This window comes from Pongo abelii, chromosome 2, assembly GCF_028885655.2.
Source record: "Pongo abelii isolate AG06213 chromosome 2, NHGRI_mPonAbe1-v2.0_pri, whole genome shotgun sequence".
In the NCBI taxonomy this organism is placed as follows: domain Eukaryota; kingdom Metazoa; phylum Chordata; class Mammalia; order Primates; family Hominidae; genus Pongo; species Pongo abelii.
The window spans coordinates 153,098,699-153,123,907 of NC_085928.1; the positions used below are offsets into that span (position 1 = coordinate 153,098,699).

At 38.1% G+C, this 25,209-nt stretch overlaps 1 protein-coding gene and 1 pseudogene across 1 annotated transcript in view; one reads left to right on the plus strand and one right to left on the minus strand.

The window, feature by feature from the left end:
• The window catches only part of SLC9A9 (solute carrier family 9 member A9), a 591,979-nt gene that overhangs the window by 357,828 nt on the left and 208,942 nt on the right, over nucleotides 1-25,209 (minus strand). The window lies entirely within an intron of this gene.
• LOC112132726 (ubiquitin domain-containing protein 2-like) lies at nucleotides 12,940-14,106 on the plus strand (annotated as a pseudogene).

Consider the following 25,209-nt stretch of genomic DNA (forward strand, 5'->3'; position numbering starts at 1 on the left):
GTCAGGGTAAGCAAATAAAAGTTCTGGACAGAGTGTTCCAAAAACATTAGATGACTGCATCTAAAGAATGCAAGCAAGATGCAAGCAAAAAAACATGGTGATTGGCACTTGGAGTTGGTGAAGACAAAGATATGGAATAATGACAAGCTTGAAGAAATCCCAGCTCATGGGTGAATTTTCTATAGAATAGGATAGCCTAGAATCAATACTTTTTCAATTACATTTAAAAATTGTTTACACAATCTAGTATTTGGGCAACAAGCTAGGAATGTTGTAGCTATTGATTTTAAATAAAATTTTATCAATCAAAGATGTACCTTCTCAAGGGGAATTTCTTTTTTTAATTCAGAGAACAGAGAGAGTATAAAGCGAAAAGTGAAAGACTTTTCCTCCCTCTCTGACACCCAAGTCCCACTTCCAGAGCTAAATACTGTTACTATTCCTTACAGTTCTAGAGATTTTGTGCATAGATTAGCAAAGTTACACCCTTTCTATTTTTTAGCAATATGAGATAATACTAAACATATTATTCAGTAAGTTGGTTTTTAACTTAATTTATATATTAGATATCTTTCCACATCGGCTCACATAGATGCATCTGCCTCTCTTCAACATTTATAAATGTTGTATGCAGTTAATGCATTTATTAGACCAGTTCTGTACTGATGGACATTTAGGTTGCTTTTAATTTTTTGTTTTATAAATAATGTTACAATGAATATTTTTGAATAACTCATGTTTTCCCTACAGATATGAAAAGCTATTTGATTATATTCAAAATTCCCACAGGTATTTGTTTACATTTTTCTTATGACTCTATTCTTTCATAAATCTGCCATCCCTTTCCTTCACAAGCACCAAAGTTTGATGGCTGAGCTTCATAACACATTTTCGTATCTGATAGAGTTCACTCCTTAGCGTTACTTAGGACTTTCGGAATTTTCCTTTATTTATTTATTTTTTATTTGTTTGAGAAAAGGTCTCTCTCTGTCACCCAGCCTGGAGTGCAGTGAGGCAATCATGGCTCACTGCAGCCTTGATCTCTCAGGCTCAAGCAATCCTCCCATCTCAGCCTCCCCATTAGCTGGGACTACAAGCATGCCACCACACCCAGTTAATTTTTTAATTTGCAGTAGAGATGGGGTTTCGCCATGTTGCCCAGGCTGGTCTTGAACTCCTGGGCTCAAGCAATCTTCTTGCCTTCGCCTCTCAAAGTGCTGGGATTACAGGCACGGGCCACTATGCTCAGCCCACATTTCCATTCTTGAATGCTTATTTTTCCGGGTGAACTTTAGCATCATTTCATCAAGTTTAAAATATCCAATCTGTTTCTCTGAGCAGCCAGCCATTATCGCAAACCCCACCTTGTAGGCTTTCCTTTCTTGAAAATTAAACCGAAAAGGTTCTGGACTAAGGACAACAGGCATGGAGGGAGCAGGAGTGGGATGCAGCCCTGACTACAGGTTGGTGAGGTGAAATCCATAGAATGAACTGTGAGAACCCCAGACCCCTTTCCACACAGGGCTCCCAGAATGTTGGCATTCAACTTATACCTCCTATGAGAGAAATTATCAGGAGAAACAGACTGGTTCACAGATAATGAGATTTAGAGGTGCCTTCAAATAAAGGCCAGATTTCTTAGTTATCCTACAGTGAGGCTCACCAGTTGATGAGCTTAGAACTTGCCCCTCCTCCAGTCCCTCTTTCTTTTTCACCTCACTCTTAAATTCGGTTACTCAGTCTGGCCTTTCTACAGAAGTGAGGAAAAACAGAATCAAAAGGACCGAAAAAAAAAAAAAAACTGCAGAAAGCAAGCACAATTTAAGGTGCTGAAAAAAATCTTCCAAAAACTATTATCAATATTTTCAGAGGCAAGAGAAGATATTGCATTCATGTAAGGGCAAAGGAGGCTAGAAAAAAAATTCAGAAAAACAAAAACCCTTTAGAAATAAAAATACAAGGATTGAAATGAAAATTTCAAAATTGGAACATAAAGTTGGGGAAATCTTCCACAAAATATTTATATTGATAGAATATAGATAAAAAGATGTTTGAGTGAGTGATATAAAGAATTGAAAAGCAGAAGAGAAAAGATGAGGAGATCACATCAGTTGGTCCAATATTTTTACTAAATAGGTTCCATAAGAAAGAGAAGACAGAAAAGATGAAATTAACAAAGGAATGGCATGAGAAAATTTTCCACATTACAAGATATGAATTTCTAAATTGAAGGGCCCAAACATGAAACATGATGAGTAGAAACGAGCATTATACCAGGCACGTTATTGTGATATTTCAATATAAAATAAAGATAAGAGTCTATATGATTTCTTGAGAGACAAAAGATAAATCACAAATGCAGCGATAAAAATCATACAGCAGTAGATTTCTGAAAACAGCACTGAAAACTAGAAGACAATAAAATATGTCTTAATTACAGCCTGGGAGCCTGAATAAAAATAATAGGTAGACTCAGAGTGGATCTTGGATGGAAGGTCGAGAAATCAAGTATAATAAGGTTATACAAAGTAACTGGAGATTAAAGGAAAGAACCCCCTTCTTTTTTGAGACAGGGTCTCACTCTGTCACTCAAGTTGGAGTGCAGTGATCCAATCATGGCTCACTGCAGTCCTGACCTCCTGGGTCTAAGTAATCCTCCTGTCTCAGCCTCCTGAATAGCTAGGACTACAGGAACACACCACCATACCTGGCTAATTAAGAAAAAAAAATTTAGAGATAGGATCTCACTATGTTGCCCAGGCTGGTCTCAAATTCCTGGGTTCAAATGTCTCAAGCCAAAGTGTTGGGATTACAGACATGAGCCACCATGCCTGGCCTAGGAAACTCTGAAGTTAAAGCCTTGGGTCAGTCATCAATGTCGGAAACACCTTAAAGGATAGATTGTGAGTACTAGACTTAGCCAAGACAGCATCTTAGCTTGCCCCTATAGAGGGTGGGTCTCTACAGAGAGGCATTGACCCTATTCACCTGCACAGACAGTGATTGCCATTGTCAGTGTCAAGTTTGAAGAGAAATAGATGTCACTACAGCAGCATAGCAGTTAAACTTTGCATTTTCAACTTTTTCTTTCAAAGTCTCAAACCCTGAACCAACATGAACTTTCATGAGTGTAACCCATTTAAATGGAATATTGTCTGGGAGGAAGAACCAAACTCCATGCAATCCTATTGTCCTTAGACAGTCTCTCTCTCACTCGTGGGATAACCCTAAGTGAATAAGAGCTGGTATGACTTGAGCTCACATTGATCTTCAGGGTGGAACCCCGGTGCTCCAACATGTTTCCAAGAGGCGTCTGGGTATTCAGATGCCAGACCACCAACATGGATGCCTGATCGAAAGCAGAGGTAAATAATTGCTTCTCTGAAGTGATTTCAAGTTTCTCCAACAGAACTATGTGTATTTTCATTTCATAGTATCTCTTTATTTATAGCAAAACGGACCAAAATGCCTGCAACTAGTCTGAGCTGATTTGAAATGACAGGTATGGGAATTCCCAGTTGAATTCACACCAAGCTACATTTTCATACATCCCTAAGGGCAAATTTTGTGACATCTCTCACCAGAATGTTCCAGCCTGCCAGATAGAGGTGAATACTGTGATTTCAACTTGAATATTACACATAAACAAAAAGAATTATCTCAATAGCAACTTGCTTAAAGAAGCGTCTTATAAACCTGAAGCACTTTAAGAACGCTAAATTGGACTGATAACGGATTTTTTTCCCTAATGTAGAAAGATATATATATATATATATAAAACCACAGCAGGGGCTGAAATATGTGACAAACAATTTGGAAACAGTTGTGCTGATTGCAATAGCCTCCCAATAACATACTGCTTGTATTTTCTTCTCAGTTTGATTCTTTGACTCCAGGAAGTACTGGAAAGATACAAAACATTTTTCTATGGCAAACTGCTTTTAATATGATCAATTACCTTTCCATCTTTATGCTGGGCTATGGTTTAAATTGCATGATTAATCTTTAACTCAAAGAGGTCTGAGGTATGCTCTGTTTTTCTCCCTTTCTTTCTTTTCAAAAAGCATCTTAGAATTAAACAAAAATGTGAAAAAGGAATTTCAAATATCAATAGCAAGTGGTTTAATTTTTAGCAACTATAGATGTTAGCTTACTGAAAAGAAAATTAAGACTGTTGTGAAACAGTCTGTAACTTTTATATGTTTAAGGCTCTGGCATCCAGAATCTCCAGAATATGTTGAAACTTCCCAAATTTTGCAATCCAGTTTTATGACCACAAAATCTTCCAGAAAGATATGTTAAGTGCTTACCAGGTAGTATTAAGTAGTAGTAAGTCTGGTATTTCTTACATTTTAAAAATCATCTGGAATTTGTTTTCATGTAAGGTCTGATGGTAGAATTATAACTTTCTTTTGTTTTTTAACAATTGGACAGCTAAATGGCTCAACTTCATCTCCTTCCTCTCTTCTCACTGAATTATAATGCCACTTTTAAACATGGAGCCCATGTGCAAAAGTGTCCACAGACATGCCTCTCTTTTTTTTTTTTCTGAATGTTCTATTCTATTCGTTTGACCTCTCCATTCCTATCCCCATACCACATTGCAATAATTATAATTTTTTATTCCATTATTCTTTCTACTGCTAAATTGCTTTAGACTTTATTGTAACTCATTTATTCTTTCATATGAAATTAAAATAATTTTGTCCATTCTAGAAAAAAATAGCTCTATTATTTTTATGGGAATTGAATTACATTTTAAAATTAATTTTGGGCAAATTAGCACTTTTAATATTGAGCTTTCTATCCGACAACATAGTGTATCTCTCTTCTATTCAAATTTTATAATTTCCTTCCTACAGATTCTTTATGTTACCTCTGCTGTGCTTTTAGTTGTCCCTCAGCTCCACAGCACAAACACATCACCTGAATGAACTTTAGTCCTTCCTTAGTTTCCTCTGGGAGACTTCACCAAGGCAGGCAATAAGGGTACCATCTCTGAGGGTTAAGACTGGTATTTCTAGTATTTCCTAGGCTCAATTTCATGTTCCTGCTTCTGGTTAGCTCTCTACACAAGGCTTTGTACTCATTTTTGGTATGCCTGTATCAATTTTTGATCCTTTTTCTCCCTCTCACCCCTGCTATGCATCATTTGGCAAGCTGTATATTTAGTCCTTTGATCAGTGCCTTGATTTGATCAGGCCTGCAACCATTTCTGCCTCTCTTTCATACTGAGCCACAAAGCATATTCAAGGATATGTCCAGCTTGGGGGAAAATAGGCTGTACAGAGCTCTCTTCAGATTCCAGGCACTTTAATTCATAGTTCTCCAACAGACAATAGAGTACATCTTACTGACTGCCTAACAAAAAGAGGAGAAATTGCTCTCTGAATGTGCTGTAATTGGATCATGTCTTTACTCTCATGGTATTCAACAGGGATCCAAGATGATATAAGGTTTTTTATCTCTCTATTAGTGTGAGAGAGATATAAACCACAGTTAGGAAATCAGAAACTTTCCACTCCCATGATGGGGAATAGAACGAACAATTCAGATTCCACATTTATGGTAACCTTTTATGTATCAGGTGGAGTACTTGGTGTTTTCTGAGATACTATCTGACTAAGCTTTTCAAAAGATAGCCATGAGCCCAGAAATTGGAAATTTAAGAAAAGGTTATGAAAGCTTAAGTCCATGTATTGAAATTATGACAGGCGATAACTGTCATGTTCAGAGTTCTTCAGAGTCCTTCAGAGCGCACTGGTCCTCTTGCAAGTAAGAAGAGACGGGGTCCTCAGAATAGGCCCTTATGGACACTGGGGGTGGGACAGGGAGACAGCATGGCTTCTCCAGGGGTGTGCTACCCACAATGATGCCTGCTTGGTGCTGCTGGCAGCAGCCCATGAACAACATACACAAGTCAGCCAACTTGCCTCAGAGTCTCGTTACTAAACCTAGCAGACCCAGAGGCCTGTGAATTTAGAATGATAATCCCAAGTGCACTGGCCACACCACAGCCACTGACAGTCACCACCAGGCCTATGGTTAAGAAAGCAGATGAAACATTATTATTGGCTCAATGCAAGTTTCATGAGCCTTACAACAAAGCCTATCCTTCCAAGAATAGTTCAAACTCACTTTATGAATGAATCACCTGGTAACTGACCCAGATTGAATACAGGTATAAGAACAGAAATCTTCCAAACTCTAAGAATGGTCTACAGATGGAGACCCTCTCCATCAGGCAGCAATCATTTGGCCCGGATGGTATCTTGCTCATGCCCTTATACCACTTGCTCCTCCTCTCTGTCTTGTAAGAGCGCTGGTGGAACAAACTGCTTGAACATCAGACTGTGTCTAAGACTCATCACTGGAATTGGATGGAAGAGGAAAAGCATCCCCCTGCAACCTGGTTAATTAGGACCACTCAAGAGGCCTGAACGTCACAATAACTCAGAGCCAATAATAATAGTAAAATAAATGTAGCAAGTATCATTTGATGCGTTTTGTTATTAAGTATTATAAAGAAATTTATCATCATTGACTTTCAAAACAACTGCATGAGGTATATATGATTATCCTCATTTTATAGATGAGGAAAATAGGTGCTCAGGGAGATTAGGCACCTTCTCTAAGGCTGCGCAGTGTAAATAACAAGGAAAAATTGAGTCTTCATCTGAAATTTATAACTTTAAATTTCTTTTTCTTTTCTTTTTTTTTTTTTTTTGTGACAGAGTCTCGCTCTGTTGCCCAGGCTAGAGTGCAGTGGCACAATCTCGGCTCACTGCAAGCTCTGCCTCCCGGGTTCATGCCATTCTCCTGCCTCAGCCTCCCAAGTAGCTGGGACTACAGGCGCCTGCGACCACGCCCAGCTAATTTTCTTTGGTATTTTTCATAGAGACGGGGTTTCACTGTGTTAGTCAGGATGGTCTCGATCTCCTGACCTCGTGATCTGCCCGCCTCGGCCTCCCAAAGTGCTGGGATTATAGGCGTGAGCCACTGCCCCCGGCCTAAATTTCATATTCTTTACAGTACAATATTCTGCTTTCATTCACTTTTACCATCTGCACAATTCTAAGAAGTTTAGAGAAGGTTGGTTACCTAATTTTATAATGTAAAACATTAGAAACAGTGAATTAGAAAGAGTTGGGAGACTACTAGAAGTACAAAAACTTATGACTGAAATTGAAGGAGGAGAAAACTTTTTGAAAACATCCCCAAACACCAAAAACACCCTCAGAAAACTCCTCAAAACAAATAACTTGGGGACAGTAAATGAAGAGGCAAATAGTTCCATAGGTCCCTCAATAATCTTTGAGGTTATCACTGGATTATGGCATTAAAAAGGGTTAACCTATATACAGTCTATGCTGCTTAAAATGTCGAGAAAATTTCCCAGAGAATTTTGGGAATAGAAGGGACGCTTAGGGATCATGATGCAGAGCTGACTTATGGACATAAATAATCGAGGTCTAGAAAGTGACAGAGTTGATTCAGCCAAGTGCTGGTCATTGGCAGAGCCCAGCACAGACCTTACTTTCCCTAAATCCTGGCCTAGGAGGCTAACAACTCCTCCTGGCTTCTCCCAAGGATGTTTAGTGCCACCTTAGAAACCTCTCATAAATATGGATAAAGAATAGATCTCCTTGTTTGACATTGTTAAATTAGGTGTCTAAATTTTACATGTATCTTTTATCAATTGCTCATTTTTGCTCAATAAATTACTAGATAAGTGCCTGCCTGAGAGATGATCATGCTCCAGTCAGAGAAACCAAGGAATAAAACAAAAGAGAAAGCACAGTGTGATAAGAAGAATGCTCAGGATGAAATGGGAGCCAAGAGGGCACCTAACACAGCTGGGCTTTAGAAAGAGTCAGGCATGTTTTCCAAGACAGGTGCTTTGCATTCAGTCTTGATGACGGACGCCTAGGGAACGAGCCAGGTGAATGAAGGAGGAAATGCCATTTCGGATAAAGGGATAGAATCTATCATCACGTGGAGTCTCTAGAGAAGTATCAGATATCTTACTTTGATTAGGCAAGAGTCAGCAAACTATAGTCAGCCTAATCCATTCTGTTTTTATAAATAAAGTTTTATTGGAACACCAGCCATGCCCATTTATTGACCTAGTGCATATGGCTGCTTTTGCACTACAACTAGTGTCAAGTAATTGCCATCAAGACCCTATGGCCCACAAAGCCTAAAATATTTACCATCTAGCCATTTACATGAAAACATTGACTGAACCCTGGATTAGAATAGATGGAGGCAGGGGACAGATTGCACCCTGGTGGCCGGTGGGTTTCATCTGATTGCTATGCTTTATTTAGTCTGCTCATTGTCTTTTCATTTATTAGTTTAAAAGAAAATATGTTTAACATTTTAAAATTAGGAGAATTCACATAGAAAATCCAGATTTTTAACTTCATTCGAAATATCGGATCTGTCCATTTTGGACCTACCTTTCAGCATGGCAAGAATTAGAGCTAAAAAGCAGCAGTTGCCTTAAGGTGGGGAATGGGCTCTGCATTTTCCCATTGTCCTTCCCACTCTCTCCTAGCCTACTTCACTTATCTATCTACCTTAGCCCTGTAGGAATCTGAGTTTACAAATTCTTGAAGAGGCTGGAGATAAAGGTAGTAGTGATTCAATGAAGGGCTAGGAATTATTTGTTAAGAACTTTCAACTTGATCCTGAGATGCCAGGCAGCCACTGGCCTCTGCCCTAACAAGACTGGTCTTTTAGAGAACAAGACTGATAGCAACATAAAGAATGGACTAAAGGAGAGAGAGTCCAGAGGCAATGGGATCACTTAAGAGGCTTTTGAATAAGTCCAGAAAGGATTGAGGGAGACCATAAAGTGGTATCAGAGTGAGGGTAAAGAGAAAATGGATCCTAGGAATATTTGCATGGCAGCCAAGAACACAGCTGAGACTGAGATACAAGTAGGAGATCTCGGAGTGCTGGAAACGTGGGAGGAAAAGCACTAATATAGACCATTTCCTGAGCCCTCTTAGGGAATTCTCAACAGAGTCCTAAAGCCAATAATGCATAAGGCCTACTTTATGTGGCCAACTGATTGAACTTGTGTCAAGAGAGTTTTATATTAAATACATTGGGAGCTTCGGAGATCAGAAGTTGAAGGAGTATAGAGAGGGTCTTTGGAAGAGAGTGTAAAGAAAAGTATTCAATGCCAATGGTCAGAGCCTTCCATAATAGGAGTAGAATATCAGGGTAGCTGAAGGGAGAAGGGGCTTTGTCAGGAGTCTCAGGGCCCAATGTTCATTCCAGATTTGGAAAGTCTGGTAACTGTAGAAAACCACAGACACCCCACAGGGGCTCAAAGACAGTACAAAGTTCATTTGCCACTTCCCACTCTTTCCTAATTCTGTCTAGAGGACAAAAGGTGGTTCCTGATGGTGAGAGAGAGGCGGCCTTAGGACCAACCTGGCATGATGACAGGAGAATGACCTCCTTGGATACACTTAGCCTCCTTGGATACACTATAGGGGAGACATTTCTTGCCTGATGAAAAGATCCTGATGAGCCTTCAAAGGTATTCTCATCTAACAGTAAGAAGTATCACCTTACAAAATTGAAATGCCACTTTCATCTGTGAACACAGAAATAATATCAAAATAGATATTTATTTGAAGAAGAAATAAAGCAAGCAGATAGAATTTCCTATCTACTTGGCCTAGTGAAAGACTCAGAGGGTTTAGACCATTCTTCTGAAGAGAGAATTGGCAGTTTCCATGGAGCATCACATCAAAGGGACTGCAGAACCATGAAACCCTGCATTTTGAAAATTGGGATAGCTTCCCCAATCAAGCTCATCATAACAGTGAAAATAATTTTACAGAAGAGAAAGAATTGTTCTTTAGCAACCTACACACCTCTGTCTAACTCATTCAGAAGAGCTGCTGAGGTAATTTTCTAAGCCCTGTATTTTATTGATGTTGTAGAGAGATGTTGAAGAATGTCCACAAGGAGTAACTGAAAGACAAGAGGAAAGTCAAGGAGGTTAAAAAGAAAACACAGAAGATGCTGTCACTATAAAGATTATATAGTTTCTCAAGCAAAATCCCAGACAGTGTTCAGTTTTTGAGAGAACTTGTCATAAATGCTCTAAGCAGAGTAATTTTGTTTGTGTAAGGGGGAATAAAGAAAGAAAAAGCATTTCCAAACACTAACTAATACTTAGAAAAAAGGAAGCTTACTCAAAGCAAACTGGAACCATTATGCTTGTCTGTTGAAAATGGGATTTTCAAATTTGCAAAAATTTACATTGTATACATAATGCAGACACATTTTCCATGCATAGCAGTCAAATATTAAAATCTTTACAGAAGCTTTTATTTTGTGTAATGCATGTATACAATGTTTTGCACTGCCCTAGATAAAAATTCATCTCACGGTGTCATGCTGTGTCAATCCCGAGGAAAGGCAAATAAATCCTCATTTTACCAGGACAATAGCTGTGGGTAAGAGGATAAACTAGCTCTCATTAATCTCCACTCTTTTCCAGCTGAATCCAGAGGACCACCCACATGGACAGCAGTTTAAGAAAGGACCGAGTTGAAGCACTTCTAAGCATGCCCTTTTCTTTCTCGGTATCTCAGCAACTTCTGGTCCCACCAACAGAAGAGGCCAAGTAATAAATACCATTTTCATCATGTTTTACAGTTTACAAAGAGCCCATCTCATTGTGTTTTCACAAAGTTGCACCTGTATTTTGTTGAAGGTCAAATAGGGTAAGAAACTTGTCCAGGAACATTAGGAAGTGGCAGAGGTGGAGCTTCAACGTGGGTGTCTTTGGGTCACCTAATACCCTCCCACTAAACCCCTTATCACAGCCGTATCTTAGCCACAGAAGAGAAGTGAGAGGCTGAGAGAATCCTTCTTCTTCTGGTAGCCCCTGCCTCCATGAGTCATGCTATAGTCCTTTTGTTCATTTGCAGGGAGATTCCTACTTTTACAAGACTTTTTTGATCTATTTCATTTGACATGTAATCCATTTATCTCACTTCAAAATATACCATATATGTGATCCATCCTAAATTCCTCCACTTTCTAGCTGAGGGGTTTTGGCAAGTAGTTTAACCTCCCTGAACCTCAGTTTTCTCACCTATTAATAGGATAAGAAGTAAGTATAGCATAGTTGTCGGGATGATTAAATGAGCTGCGATATGTAAATCACTTATCAGTACTAATACATAGTAAACACTCAATAAATGTTAAAATTTAAAAATCAGCAGGGGGCTGGGCTGTGTTGAGTGAGAGGAGTAGTGCACCTGTACAGAGCCCCGTGGTGGTGAACTCAGACAAGCGCCCAGAGGTCGTGGACAAGCACCGGGGAGCCCAAGTGGGTATGGGCATCCAGAACAACTCCTTAGGCAGACTCAACAAGAACTCAGATGGCACCTGAGTTGCTCTAGGTGATAACCAGCCTTTGAAAAAGGAGAAACAAGGGGGTAGAGCCAAGATGGCCGAATAGGAACAGCTCCAGTCTACAGCTCCCAGCGTGAGCAATGCAGAAGATGGGTGATTTCTGCATTTCCAACTGAGGTAACGGGTTCATCTCACTGGGGAGTGTCGGAAAGTGGGTGCAGGACAGTGGGTGCAGCGCACCGAGTATGATCCGAAGCAGGGCGAGGCATTGCCTCACCCGGGAAGTACAAAGGGTCAAGGAATTCCCTTTCCTAGTCGAAGAAAGGGGTGACAGACGGCATCTGGAAAATCGGGTCACTCCCACCCTAATACTGTGGTTTTCCAATGGTCTTAGCAAACGGCACACCAGGAGATTATATCCTGTGCCTGGCTCAGAGGGTCCTACGCCCACAGAGCCTCCCTCATTGCTAGCACAGCAGTCTGAGATCAAACCGCAAGGCGACAGCGAGGCTGGGGGAGGGGGCCCGCCATTGCCCAGGCTTGAGTAGGTAAACAAAGCAGCCAGGAAGCTCGAACTGGGTGGAGCCCACCGCAGCTCAAGGAGGCCTGCCTGCCTCTGTAGACTCCACCTCTGGGGGCAGGGCATTGCCAAACAAAAGGCAGCAGCATCCTCTGCAGACTTAAGTGTCCCTGTCTGACAGCTTTGAAGAGAGTAGTGGTTCTCCCAGCATGCAGCTGGAGATCTGAGAATGGACAGACTGCCTCCTCAAGTGGGTCCTCAGTAAAATACTGGCAAACCAAATCCAGCAGCACATCAAAAAGCTTATCCACCATGATCAAGTGGGCTTCATCCCTGAGATGCAAGGCTGGTTCAACATATGCAAATCGATAAACATAATCCAGCATATAAACAGAACCAACGACAAAACCATATGATTATCTCAATAGATGCAGAAAAGGCCTTTGACAAAATTCAACAACGCTTCATGCTAAAAACTCTCAATAAATTAGGTATTGATGGGACATATCTCAAAATAATAAGAGCTATCTATGACAAACCCACAGCCAATATCATACTGAATGGGCAAAAACTGGAAGCATTCCCTTTGAAAACTGGCACAAGACAGGGATGCCCTCTCTCACCACTCCTATTCAACATAGTGTTGGAAGTTCTGGCCGGGGCAATTAGGCAGGAGAAGGAAATAAAGGGTATTCAATTAGGAAAAGAGGAAGTCAAATTGTCCCTGTTTGCAGACGACATGATTGTATATCTAGAAAACCCCACTGTCTCAGCCCAAAATCTCCTTAAGCAAACTATCGCAAGGACAAAAAACCAAACACCGCATGTTCTTACTCATAGGTGGGAATTGAACAATGAGAACACATGGACACAGGAAGGGGAACATCACACACGGGGGCCTGTTTGGGGGGTAGGGGGGGGAGGGATAGCATTTGGAGATATACCTTATGTTCAATGATGAGTTACTGGGTGCAGCACACCAACATGGCACATGTATACATATGTAGCTAACCTGGACATTGTGCATATGTACCCTAAAACTTAATATCATAAAAAAAAAAAAAAGAAAAAGGAGAAACAAAAAAGGAAAAGCTACTATCCCATGACAGATAGACAACTGGGCAGCAAGAGGGTTGAATTTTGGGAGATTGCAGTAGCTCTTTTTTTTTTTTTTTTTGAGACAGAGTCTCGCTCTGTTACCAGGCTGGAGTGCAGTGGCGTGATCTCGGCTCACCACAACCTCTGCCTCCTGGGTTCAAACGATTCTCCTGCCTCAGTCCCCTGAGTAGCTGGGACTACAGGCGTGCACCACCATGCCTGGCTAATTTTTGTATTTTTAGTAGAGACAGGGTTTCACTATGTTGACCAGGCTGGTCTCGAACTCCTGACCTTGTGATCTGCTCACCTTGGCATCCCAAAGTGCTAGGATTACAAGCGTGAGCCACCACGCCTGGCTGACTGCACTAGCTTTTCAAGGCTGTAAGGAGATTTGGGATTTCTTGAAGGCTATTGCACGTGTTTTTGAGAGAAGTTATTGTGAACTTGCACAAGCAGTCATTGATAGTGCAAATGTAACATTATACATGGTGCACTTACAGAGTACTATGATGAACTGGGGAATAGATATCAGCTTCCAATCTATTGCTTGGCAGCAGCGATCACCACAACAGAGGAAAAGAACATAGAGACTCTGAACGTTCCTCAGCCACCACCCAATTCTAGTTATGAATGTCAGCTCTTTTTGTGTCTTCCCACAGGCAAAGCCCTCAAACTTTTGGTGTGCAGCACAGACACAGTATGCCACATGCAGAGGCAGTGACTTGCAGCAGAAGGAGTGGAACTATGTCGTCAGCGGTGGTTCTTTTCTGGCAGACCTCTCACTAACAAAATGAAATAGGAAGAGCCAAAGATCCCAACAGACTGTGCTGTACAGGTTAGAGTGAGGCAACCTTTTCAAAACCCAACACCAGTTGAGAACTGAATTGGTCCCATTGGCTGATCCCCAGGCCCCTCCCACTCCTTTTCATTGTTGCTGTCATTTCCTACTGGATGGTGTGAAATTTATTTGCCCTGCTCTGAATTCCCTATGAATGGATTTAGTTCTGAGGAATTACAAGTGAAAAATTTCATCTGTGAATGAGACCAACACAAATAATTAATAAAATACAAAGAGCTAAAACAAATAGTTGGAAGCTGGTAATGAATGAGCTTGGGTGGAGGTGAACATTTACTTCTCCAATTAAACTGTGAGCTGCCAGGAGGGCAGGCCATTATTTACTTATCTGTATGTATTGTATTTCATTGATCTAATTTAATGTATTATGTATTTTACCCTTCTAAACACCATTAGGAAAATACGGCTTTCTCACTGTAATTGCTGGGAAGGAGCATGCTTTTTTTAGAATGTGAGCAACTGAGGAGCAGAAGCTGTTTTCCTAAGGGACAGCTAGATGGAGGATGGAGGGATGGAGGGATAAAAGGAGAGAAAGTGTACAGATGCACCTCCACTTACGATGGGGTTACATCCCAATAATCTTATGGTATGTTGAAAATATCGTTAAGTTGAAGATGCATTTAATATATACCTAGCCAATGGAACATCATGGCTTAGCCTAGCCTACCTTAAATGTGCTCAGGTCACTTACATTCTCCTACACTTGGGCAAAATCGTCTACCATAAAGCCTATAATAGAATGTTGAGTATCTCATATCATGTATTGAATACTGTTCCAAAAGTGAAAAACAGAATGGTTGTATGGGTGCTCTTAGTATGTTTCCTACTGAATGAGTGTCGCTAAACACTCTAGTATTTAGAGTTGACAATACTGTAAAGTTGAAAAATCATTACATCAAAGCATTGTACATTGGAGACCATCTGTATTATAAACACTCTATCATATTTAATGTTAGTAAGATGAACTATAAAGACATATTTGAGTCATTTAAATGACTATGTCTGATTATTTCTGTTAGAATAATCATTTTTTGAACTGCAAAATAATTTTATGGCATAAACTTTGGTGGTATCAGAGTTACATAACATAAAATTAGAAGACATTTTGTCAACAGTCTCATTTTATAGATGCTGTGAATCAGGCCCAAAGAATGTATTTAAATATGTATTTAAAATATTATAGTCAATACTATTTTATTTCCTCCCAGATTAATATATTCAAAACTTCTTCTTGAGCAAAAATAATAATAACGTAGTTCAGTTAAGTATATATTTTTTCCAAAAAATTAAATCAACCATCAGCAGAGGAGCTACACTATTGACATTTAACTAGTTAGTCTTTTTGGGGTAAATTATGACCATCTCCCTGTTTTCCTCTGTAACATCTGCATGTAGAGAAGTTACTTTTATGGTGACATCATCAAGAGATAAGGTAATATCTTAAAAATGTAACTGACTGTAATCAGTAACCACACGGGGGAACCACTAAATAAACAAATGGTCTGTCCACCCAAATAATTTATCAATTAATAGACAATCATAAGCTTGACAGCTTGTCTGAGGTCCAAACTACTGACTCAACAAGTACATACTGAGTATCTACTAGTGCAGACAACTGTGCTGAATGATGAGATAGGTTGGTGAGGAAAACAGACATTGTCCCTGCTGGCATGGAGTTTAAAATATATTAGGGAATAATAGACAATAAATGAGTAAACAAAATATAATTACAAATTATGATAAGTGCTATGATCGGGGCATAGTATTTAGAGTTGACAATATTAAATACTAAAACTTTATTCATTATTGATCTGAAATTCAAATTTAACTGGGTGTCCTACATCTTTATTTGCTAAATCTGGTAGCCCTACCAATATATGTGCGTGTGCGTGTGTGTGTGTGTGTGTGTGTGTGTGTGTGTAGTCGGGGGCAAGGGAGAGAGATCTACTAGCTATAATAGTTGGGCAAAATTCATGCCCAAACACTCCATTTAAATTGAAATTTGACAGATGAGAAAGAGCTGTCCAGGAAAGGAAGGGGGTGGAATGGTGGGATGTTTTAGGTGGCACTGGGGGTAGAGAATTCCAGACAAAAAGACTAGCATGTTCAAAGTCCCTGAGATGTTCATTCGCTCAACAAGTGTTTATTAAGAGTCTATTATGAGCCAGGCATTAGGCACTGGGGATTCAGTGGTGGCCAGAACAGAAGCACTCTTTGTCTTCTTAGAGCTGTAAATCTGAAGGACCAATTGAGGATGTCAAGACACAGCAGCAGAGAAATCATTTTTGGCAAGGAGATGAAAGATAATCCAATTATATTATTTTTACTTCCTTAGTGGCTAATATGAGGCTCAATGAAAAAACAAAAACATGTATTTCTTGTTAATTCAACAACCATTTATCCTCAACTTGGCCTGGGAGAAAAAGAGAAAAAAAAACCTGACAGACAACCTTTTGTTATTCTTTATAATAATTATCTTTGGGTTATTCGTCAAGGAGATGCTTCAAACTCAATGAGAAGTGAAGTGAACTGAAATACAGAGATTTCACGTTTATTTAAGTACCTCCTTAAGCCAAGCCATTTAAGTAGGGAAAAAAGGCAAAACCCAGAGAAACAACAGCAGAAAATAACCACTTGTCTGATTGATTGTGTCTCAAGAACTGCAGAGCTCCTCTAGCAATGTAACCACCTTCTAGGAAGGTGCAGGATAACCACAAATACCTTCCGTTTTAGTGAATTGTCTTTTTGCTCTGAACATGCCAGTCTATTTGGGATGAAGAAGTGAGTCTTGTGGATAAGAGCATAAAGCCTTTTCTTTGATCACAGAAGCTAAGGTAGATTCTTTCTGCCTTGACTATTATCGGTGAGATTTTTCAGGTAAGATCAATTTTGTTAATGATAATGCAGTTCATGGGGAAAAATAATCAGAGTTTAACTCTCAGGCCCTGGATTGAGTTTACTAAGTGAAAATTTGAGGGGGAAAATGGAATTCTGATTTATAGCTCCTTTTTGAATTTGATCATTTGAAAAAATTTTAAAAATAAATTCATATTCCAATGTATTTTCTGAATATTATAGACTTTGCTTACAGTATATTTCTTTGGAAATGCTGTTACCTAAGATTATTTATCAGTTAATAGCTTAAAACAAAATCTGGTAGGATGATTAAAATATAATTCAGAGACTAGTTATGTCAAACTAACCTTAAATACACAAGAAATCTATTTTTCCAGCTCGTTGCTATATTTTGGGAATCTTGATAATTTATTTAGTATACTTGCTATACCTCTCAGATTCATATCAATTGCAAATTTGACAAGCCTGCAATCTGTCCCATGATTTCAGTCACTGATAAAAATATTAAACAGGATAAGTCCTTAAATAGAGCTCTCTGCAAAGCTACTAGAAATGCTGGATTTTATTGCTAAATAAATCGATACCCAATTACTTAATTTTGCCTACATCTAACTCTAAATCCTTCAAATTAGTCCACAAGTTACTGATGAGAGGCCAAGTACCTTGCATAAATCCAAACAAAACTTAGTAGGGATTAAAAATAATCCCTGCATTTGGGTCAAAAATTCTAATGCACTTTTGAAAATATAGAAGTAAACTTGTTCACAGGAGAGCAACCACAATGATGAAGGGAATCAGAACTACATCTTATACAGAACTGAAGTAGGAACTTGCAGAGGAGACAACATTTAATTCTTTTTGATAGTTTTACTTTTTCTATTATTTAAATGGCTTTCATATCAAGGAGAGGGTACTCTTGTTCAATATTACAGGTGACAAATTCAAATTTCCACCGGGGTTGGGCAGGCAATGCGAGTGAGAAAAGTCTCACTCTTTCACATTTCCTTCCTTGATAGAGACATGAGCACAAAATATATTGCCTTTCCTCTTATCTCTTTCATAAAAAGCCACTGTTCAAACTCAATACCACACAGCAAATGGTCCCTAGGCTCAGTTTGGAGGTGTTGTGTCTGGGTTAAGGAGAGGGATAGCCGCTTCTTAATGCCAGCTTAATTGTCAGAGGAGATGTATCTACACTCTCCCAATATTCCTACATCCTCCAGTTTTTTCAAAAGAAACTAGAAATCTGGATTTTTATGCTAGTTCTCTTGATTTTTTAAAATTTGGACAATAAATTTTTTTCTAAAAAACACTTCACCAGTCAATACTGGGCAGGTGTAACAACACATCGGCTGCTCGTGACTCTATGATTCCCACAGGCTGGACCAGAACCAACGACTTGAAGATATAGCGAAGCAGGCAAGAGATGAGTGGAAGGAAGAACTTACTGCTCCTCAACTGCTGCCTTCTCTTGAGATCATCAGATCTAAGCAGAACAACCTCATGTGATCATATTGGATATCATTTATATCTGTGACTGGATTACAGACCTTTAACTCCTTGTCTCACTTTGAGAGTCAATGGTTTCAAATAAAGCATTCTCTGGGGATTCAGGGGAGAAAAATCAGTGGCTGGCAAGTTCTTGAGAGTGTTTGCCTGAAAGGTAGAATATGATCTCAGCTTTGCAAAGTGATTGCCATTTGGAGGCAGATGACTTAGAGGGAATTTCTTGACAAAACAGCAGGCACAAAAGAGTAAAGGTGGAAAGGAGAGTGGCCTGGGATGGGGGTCACAATGAAAAGATTCTAATGGAATGGAGAGTTTATAGCAATTGAGCCTGGGGGTCACAACTGGCCATATCCAATTACGTTTGGCCATCACATTGTTTAAAATAAAAATTGAACCTGAGGCACTTTTTGAGGGCATGTACCCTCCACTTACCTACTGACCCCATCACTTCTTGTCTTGTATCCAGGACCACCACACAGTAACATTACCCAACTGATCCCCAAAATTCTTAGATCTTCCACCCCAACAATAAATTTTGATTTTATGGAAATTTATTTTCCTGAAACAAGTTTATGTACATATAAATTGAATACCTCTTGAACATTATTACATGGTTAGTAATTTGGAACTTAAAGAAAAAATAATAGAAATGATAAATTTGAGGTTTGGGTTGCAGCTAGAGGAAAGTTTCATTTATATTTTTGGAAGTCCACAAGTTAAGTGATAAATCTGATAATTGTCTGATTTGATAATCTGTTCCTATGGTTTGGGAGATGGACGTAACTGTTCCACAAACTTGGACACAATTCTGAGCAGGGATATTAGGGCTCTGTCAGGTCTGATTAGGCCTATCCTATTCCAAGTCACCAAACTAATCAGTTAAACAACTGGTTGCTTGGCCAAAGATTTCACTTTTCAGTCAATTGTCCTGGCATCAGAGACACATGCATTCCTAGAGTTTTACTCTCATCATTTAAAGTCAAGTTTTGCTGTTACACAAATACCTTATGCCTTTTACAAACATCCCTTCATTGGATTCTTACTATGTTCCTATCCATTCATTCATTAATAGATAGAGACCTACTAACAATAAATGGCCAACTATTATGCTAGTTATAGGTGATCAGGATACAGCGTAAATACAACTTACAACATCTATTAGGTGAGCAGGGAGATAATTTCATTCCAATTTAAAATGCATTTATTTCTTAAATCATTTTTATTACAGAAGTAAAATAGTAATGTATTTTCTGCCTTAAAGATTAAGGCAATGCAAAAGTATATAGAGTAAAAAACCCTTTTACTTACATTTATATACATTGCTATACAGATACAATTTTTATATAAATACTATTATATGCTATACGTTTTCAGAAACTTCATTTTTTAACTTAAAATGTCTTAGAGGTTTTTTCAGGCCATAGATTTTTTAAGGCTCCAAAGTGTGCCATTGTTTGTATGTAGCACAATATATTTAATCTTTCTTATAAATAGACATTTTGACTATTTACATTTTTTGTTATTACAATGATACAATGCATAAATATCTTTGTTGATGTAAGCAAATATTTTGTAAGGTAGATTGCTAGAAGTACCTTCACTGAGCACATTTAAAATTTTGGCTGATACTGGCAAAAATATTCTTGAAAACATTGAACATATCTATAGCTATACACACAAGATCTATAAAATACTATCTATTTCGTTATTGTTTCTAGGATTTGAATTTTATTTAGGAAGAGTATTAATATTCTAAAATTCTAAAACATGCTTCCAATGTTTTTGTAGTTTCTCTTAACATTTAGCTCTGTAATCCTTCTAGTTTCATTTTAGGAATGATGTGAATTAGGCATTTAACTTTTCTCCCAAAGGAATAGCCCATTGCCCCACACTATTTATTAAAACACCCAATCTGTTGCCTTTATATTGGAAGAACAATTTGGCCTGGGTTTCACATTCTTTCCCTCAGAAGTGAAAATGTGCTGCCTTTCCATCTTCTGAAATTGAATGTCACTGTGGTCAAGTTGAAGGCCAATGTGATTATTTCTGCTCTTGTAAGTGACTTGAATTTTCTGCCTATGTGCTCCCATAATCCTTTCTTTAAGCTTGAAATTCAGTAACTTTTTCAGATTATCTTATGCTGTTGATGATTCCAAATGAAACTTTCCTGGAATCTAGTGGGTCCTTTATGTCTATCTATTTATTACATTGTTTCAGGAGAATATTGTTTTATACCATGTTCTTATGATATTTTTCCAAGTGTTTTCTTCTTCAAAACCATCCAACTATCTGTCATTCATTTCTGTCATATTCTCTGGAGTCATTATATCTTTGTTCTTTTCTACTTTGTTTTGTGTTATTTCCCCAAATGCGTCTTCTAAGTATTTAACAATATTTTCAGTGAAGTTCATTGTATTTTTGTGGCTTCTAGAGTGTCTTTTGTCTCTTTAGTGATTTTATTTATCTCTCCAACTTTTTCCCTGAGTATTGCCAGCACACTTTTAATCTCCCTTAATTATTTTATATCTCTTCTATAAAATTTTGAAACTTTGCTCTGAACATTTTTGTTTGCTTGATACTTAGGAGCATTTGCTTGATGTTTATTGCTTTACACGCATGTATGCACACACACACATATAGAAAGAGACAGACAGAGAGATCCATATTTTCTACAAGTCCTTCAGAATAATGGAGAACTCTTTGTCTACAATTTTTCTGAAATACTTTGATATATTTGTTTGGGGATTGTGGGCTCTTCTTTGGCTTAAATTCCCTCCATTATTTATAAAAAATTACTTTGCAGTTTTAATGAATATGTACTACTCCCTCCTTTTTGATTATAACTCATCTTTTTAAAAGCCTGACTATTATTTAAATAATAATACAGGGAAAGGGGTGAAATAGGGTAGAGAAAGCTGAGGCTCACTGCGGTTTTAATTTGGGTTTTGTCCTGGTTATCTATTGTTGCAGAGCAAACCACCCCACAACTGAGTGGCTTAAAATAACAGTCAGTTATTTTGTTCACATTTCTGCAAATTGGGCAGGGTGCAGTGGGTCCAGCTCATTTCTGCTCCACGTGGTATCAGCTGGGGCAGCTTGAATGGGGTTGCAGGATCCACTTCAAAGATGGATCGCCCACATGTCTGGCAAGTCTTGCTGGCTGTCGCCCCCTCTCCAGGTGGAACTCTCCACAGACTGATTTGGCTTCCTCACAGCAAGGTGGCTGGGTTCCAAGAGTAAGTTCTCTAAGTGAGAGGAGGTGGAAGCTGCTAGTTACTAAAGGCCTGGACCTGGAAACTGGGACAGCATCCCTTCTGTATTCTTTACCCTGAAGGTGGGGCATAGACCCATTTCTGGATAGGAGTGTCAATGAATTTGGGGGCTATGTTTTAAAACTGCCCCAGGCTGTCTCAAGCATCTATCACCAAATCTGTTATTTCCTTGCTATTGGGAATACATCTTTTTGTAGTTTATGGCATTCAAATTGAGGTGGCATAGAGAAAAACCCCCAAAGTTGTGGATGAATTATGTTTTAATTTGAAAACTTCTCCTTTTCTTCCATACAAATATCCTCCAGCAGAGTCCTTGGCTAGGAAACCAGAATGTGTCAGCATGATTTCTATTTGGCTGCTGTTTTGAGGGGTCAGACTATTTCCCCTATTTTCCCCTGACCCATCTACCTGATCTTAACTGTGCTCTAAACAACAAAATATTGGATGCTCCTTTCAGTAGTATGATGTTCTATCAGGTCCGAGAGAAACAGACTTGGCTCAGCATCTTACCGTCTCTTGTTTAAGATTTCACATTATTCAGCAGCAATATTTCATACTTAAATATTTCATAGTTTATAGTTTGGAGTTGTGAATACTTCCCTGTTTCAAAGGCTATTTTTTTTCTCTCTATTTTTCAGTGTTTTTCTTAGTTTTAGTTTGTTTTCAGGGAGTCTAGTAGAATAAAACTATTTTATCCTGCTGTCTTAAGCAGAAGTTCCACATGATCTGTAGAATTGGCTTAAAAATATATGTTGTGATTTTAGAAGTGAGTTTACACTGAAGATACAGTTTACTTGTGGGAGAATTGGCTTTTGAATCTTGTCATCCTATCTCATAGTAGGTCTCCTTATTGTTTGTGGTGTCTTTTTGGTCCTTTACTAAAGTTAAAATTTTTCTTCTCAGACATCTTGTACATTTATTATTTAATGTTATTCTAATTATGTTAGATTTTTAAGATGCTATTATGAATAAAACTATTTTCCATTACATGTTATCATTAATTGTTGCTGAAGTCCTGGAAAGCTATTGATTTTTGTCTGTCAATCATCTCTCTAGCCAGATTTCTGATTTCTCTAATATTTTGCCATTTAAGTCTCTTATATTTTCTAAGTAGACAATTATATCAACTCATCTATTAAGTATTTTATTTTGATTTTCCCAGTTTTAAATTTTTTAATATTTTTATAGATTTAGGGGGTACAAGTGCAGATTTATTACATGTGTATATTGCATAGTTGCGAAGCCTGGGCTTTTAGTGTATCCATCACCCAAATGGTGAACATTGTACCTAATAGGTAATTTTTCAGCCTCATCACCTTCCACCCTTCCACCTTTTGGAGTCTCTAATGTTTATTATTCCACTCTTTATGTCCACGTGTACCCATTATTTAGCTCCTGTTTATAAGTGAGAATAGACAGAAGTGCGAAGCACTGGGGAATGAGATAATCTCCTGAGACCTCTACTTCCCCATCTCTGCAGGAGACGGTGAGCCTGACAACATGCAGAGTACACCACTACTAAAACCTACAAACAAGCAGCATTTGAGCAAGCCACTACACTAAGGCTATCTATAACCAAGGAATTCATACGGAGCCTTAGCCCCCACCCCAAGATCACAAATTAGCAAAGCCAAATGACCCTACCCAACATACGCAACAGTCACACCTTCAAGGGGAAAAATAAAGTCCCATTAAAATGAATGTAAATTCAAAAATAAGAAGTGACAGTTTCTCCAGACAAGAAGGAAACAACCAATTCCAGCACCATGAAAAAACAGTGTTGTAACACCCCTCAAGGATCACACTAGCTTTCTAGTGATGGATCTTAACCAAAATGAAAATTCTAAAATGACAGATAAAGAATTCAAAATATGGATCATAAGGGAGTTCAATGAGATCCAGGGGAAAGTTGAAAACCAATACAAAGAAATCTGAAAAACAATTCAAGATATGAATGTAAAATTTACTACAGAGATAGATATTTAAAGAAAGCACAAAACTCTGGAAACGAAAAATTTACAGAAGGAATTACAAAATACAGTTGAAAGCTTTAACAATAGATTAGACGAAGCAGAAAAATTTTAAAGCTTGAATACATATCTTTTAAATTAACCTAGTCAGACAAAAATAAAGCTAAAAGAATGTAAAAACTGAACAAAGGCTTTGAGAAATATGGATTTTCCTATTTTGAATTTCTATGATTTATATTTCAAATTTCAGCTTATCCCTATTTTGTAGATATAATAGCCATTTATATACACCTTAGTAAGTATATATGTTTTGGGCTTTAGTTTTCTATAATGTTGTTTCCCCTTAAAGTTGATCTTATTTGTTTTCATAATCTATAGCTTTAGTGTAACTCACATCTAAAATCTCAACAGGTTTTTATTTTTTAAAGGTGAGAATAGGTATGTATACTAAAGCTGTCATCTTGATGAAATGAGAAAACCAACTTAAAGAGGTTGACTGACTTGCTCGTTGGTATAAAATTAGTAAATAATAAAGTCAGAATCCAGACTGCCAACCCAAACTTTACTTCTCCATGGAGAAGCAAAACACACACTTTCCACATCTGAGGTTATGTTCTAAGATTAAAGTTTTTCCAGAAAATTTTTATTAGAATTACTAATGAAAAGAAAGTCAACTGCATACATGTGTATATTTTTCTACTTTTCCTAACTTTTTCTTATAAGTATGCTAATGAAAAGGCTAAAAGTGAACAGCTATAAGAACAATAAACAATGTCTGAAAATTTAAATAGTCAACTGTTACATAAGTAAGAATTAACTCTGCCAAGAAGATTTTCTGAGCTCCATAAAAAGCAAAGTAGGCAGGTGAGAATGGGAATGGGGGGTAAAAATGAAAAAGGATAAACCTCAAAACATATTAGGGTAATACTTTAATTAATGGCCCAAAATATAGCATGCTCACCTTAATGTCATTAGATCAAATTTGACCATTTAACTGCCATTCTGAAAATAAGCCATTTGGCACAGACTTTAGAATTTGACTTTCATATATCCAATTTGAATTAATTGCCTTTAGAAAAAACAGATGAAACTACATTATGATTCTGATACTGCAGGATAATGCCAGGAAGAGGGGAGTCTAAATTCTATGTGAGTTATTTCATCTAATAATTTAGTGGGTATTTGCTCTAACTTTTGAAATGAGAAACTCTTGCTGTTAATCCATGAAGAACATCTAAATGGTGAAAGAATTTCCTTCTTTTTCCTTCAGTACTCCCTGCCATTCTGGCAATGGGAAAAGTGATATATTTGAGGACCCCTGGGGCAGGAAAATTGATAAGAGCTCCTGACTTCTTTCCCATAAACAACCAATATTTTAAAGCTATTAACAAGGGAGCTAGGCATTCAAAGACAGTTCATTTATCTTCCAATAGCTGGCAAGGGTGTCAGGCCCTGCAGTCAGGCACAGAAAAATGGGCCCTGAGTTCACCCTCTATTGCTGAACAGCTGCTCTTTCCCAAGGTTTTAATCAGATTCCCTAAGCATCCCATGCCCCAGTAAGGCAGAGCCTACATAAAACTGGCAATAAGCCTGTAATGTAAATTCATTACAAAGCTCAAGTAATATGAACAGATTATATTCTCCAGGCCAAGAGAGAGCTTTTAATTTAGACCAAAATTCTTATTGCATATTGACTTGGCCCCTTGTTCTCTGAAAAGTTTTTTCTTAGAAAAAATT